A 2,944-nucleotide genomic window follows, 5' to 3' on the forward strand; every position below is an offset into this window, starting at 1 on the left:
CCAAGACAGTCCTCCTAGCTCCACGGGTTCTTCCAAGAAACTAACCTCCATCTCGCTGCTTGTTTCCTGGTCTAGCTCGTTATAACCATTGATGCAGGAAGTTGGTAAATGAGAGTGTAACAGAATATGATGGTGTGAAATAGAATTTGCTGATTCTTGCTGTAGTTTGAAAACCTACTATAAACAAAACACTGAAACAATTATAGGTTCTATCTATGACAGGTCCCAATTAAAAGGCAAAAAGTAAATGTAAGAAGAAACAAAATTACATTTTGTGGGTGTGTATTTTTGGCTTTAGGAAGAGAAAAATGGAGGTTATTATCCATTTAGCATTAGAGCTGCACTGTAGGGCCTGTTGTGTCTTTTTGCCTTGTTTACTCTGTGTTTCAGGGGGCACCTGGCAGAGTTAGACTGAAATAGCACTAGGGACATCTGAGCTGTGCTGCAAATGTTGATAGTAACTGGAGAATACATCTCAGACCTTTATCTTAGAATGAAGAAGTGCTCTTGTGCAATGCATGCACAGGTAGAATATGCACCAGTGTTGCAAGTCCTGATAAGCCTGCTTAGTGCCCTATTGTTTCTCTGCTGCTTTACTCAGCTTTTGATTTCTAAGGGGATTCTCAGTAAAAGGACTGAAATCAAGTGTATTTTAAGACAGTGTTTTGAAATAAATTTTGATGCCTATAGAAACACTGGCAATTTCACACGGTATAGCAAACAAAAATTGCACAAATAACAATAATATAATGGCAGTTATTTTCCAAGTGGCTTTTGGGGGTCTGATTTTTTTCTCTGGTCATATGAGGCTCCAAGTCTGTGTTACTCCTTTTACATGGTCAAAGGTCACTCACTGATATAAAATACTGTGGGAAGGAAAATGAAAATAAAGATCTTACTTAACTTATGGTGGGGTTACATCCCAATAAACCCATTGTAAGTTGAAAACATTGTTAAGTTGAAAACGCATTTAGTACACCTAACCTACCAAATATCATAGCTTAGCCTAGCCTACCTTAAACGTTCTCAGAACACTTAAATATTAGCCTACAGTTGAGCAAAATCATCTAACACAAAGCCTGTTTTATAAGTGTTGACTATCTCATGATTTATTGAATACTGTACTGAAAGTGAAAAACAATGGTTGGATGGGTACAGAGTTGTTCTAAGTGTATCAGTTGTTTACCCTCGTGATCACGTGGCTGACTGGGAGCTGTGGCTCGCTGCTTCTGCCCAGCATCATGAGAGAGGATGTATTGTGCATTGCTAGTGCAGGAAAAGATTGCAATTCAAAATCTGAAGTACAGTGTCTGCTGAATGTGTATCACTTTTGCACCATTGTAAAGTCAAAAAATTCTAAGTTGATCCATCGTAAGCCTGGGACCGTCTGTAGTCATTTTAGAGACAAAAAGGATTTATGATTTTATTTTTATTTTTGCAAGTTGGAAAACAGTTTAATGATCACTCAAATAAAAACCAACATACAACCTTAAATATTTACAAGGCCAAACTATTTCACTTCTCCTGCTATACCCATATTCTTTAGGGTAAAGAATCACAAGTGAAAAATTTCCAGTTGTTTCATTTTCCTAAACCACATGTAAGAAACAACCTTACTCATGGCAACTTCCAGTTTCAATGTGAAACCATCACAGCTCCCTTGGAAGAGTTTTTTCTCTTCCAACGCAGTTTCCAGACCAGAAGATTCTGGAAAGGCCCTGCGCCTTTCTTCATCCAACCAATCAGAAAGAGTGAAATGTCTCAACAGGCCCTAAGACGTCAAGATACTAAGTCAAATCCAGTATCAAACAGGCTGCTTGCCTTTTCTAGGCGGGGCCAATATCAGAGTTTTTAGAAAGACGTTAAAATCCTACGTAAATCCACGGCAGACTGAGACACAGAAGCAGCACGGCACGGTCTGAGGCCACAGGAAGTCTGCAACCAGTACTTGTTCCTTCACCGACAGGCCCATCGTGACTTTGGCCTAGAAGAACATGATCTTTTTGCGCATGATGTTGGGGATTTGCCCCTTGGAGCTTAGCCTCCGAACAGCCTCCCGCAGATGCTTGGGTTGGAGGGGGGGCGTTTCCCCCCACCCCTCGCACACGTCCAGGGCCTCTTCCACCACCTCCCCGACGAAGACCTTGGCGATTCCGGACATGGCAATGACCACGTTCTGGGGCACCGACCTGCCCGCTATGGTCTGGATCAGACTTTTCATGGTTGCCTTCGGGAAAGCTGACCCGCGACACACTTCATAACGGCTCAGCTGCTCCTCGCACAAAGACGACACCAGGACTTTCATCCTCTGAATCTCCTCTTCATCCACTTTCTCCTTCCTCCCTTTCTCCGCTTTGGTGTTTATTTTTCGTCTTTTGGCTGCAGGAGGAAATAACGAGGAGTCTTCCCTTTCACCTGCCGTTAGATCCGGGCCGTCCTGACTGCCGAGCTCGCCTTTGTCCGCAGAGGCTTCCTTCAGTTCCCCAAGTTGGGCTCCCAGGATTCCACCCTTGTCACTGGCCTCGGGGAACATGGGGACAGCTGGCATCTCACCTGACACACCTGTGTCCCCACCTTTGTCTGCGGGCGAAGAGCTGGCCTTGAGCATCCCGGCGCTGGAAGACGCAGGGCCTCGGGCCGAGGTTGTCTGATCAGCGACCTGCAATGTGAACATTGAGAAGAGTTTAGCGTTAGACTTGCTGCTGTCTTTCTACTGAGCCATATTTGTGAGCTATATTTGTGGAGGAGTGGACAGATTCACACACACATACAGACGCACACACACAGGTTTCCTCCTCCCGCAACGTGAAGGAACTTGCAGCGGGAGATTGGTTTTACAGCAATGTATAACAAATTCCCACAAATTTAGCATCTTAAACAAACCCGGCTGACTTACTGGTTTATAGTCCGTAGGTCAGAAATCTCGCCCTGGGTCCTTCTTCCA

General features: G+C 44.1%; 1 pseudogene; it reads right to left on the reverse strand.

Moving 5' to 3' along the window:
• Positions 1–1,722: 1,722 nt before the first annotated feature.
• LOC101403560 (transcription initiation factor TFIID subunit 11 pseudogene) lies at positions 1,723–2,650 on the reverse strand (annotated as a pseudogene).
• Between the last annotated feature and the right edge of the window lie 294 nt (positions 2,651–2,944).

This window comes from Ceratotherium simum, chromosome 18, assembly GCF_057802395.1.
Source record: "Ceratotherium simum simum isolate JZ-2026a chromosome 18, ASM5780239v1, whole genome shotgun sequence".
Lineage (NCBI taxonomy): Eukaryota > Metazoa > Chordata > Mammalia > Perissodactyla > Rhinocerotidae > Ceratotherium > Ceratotherium simum.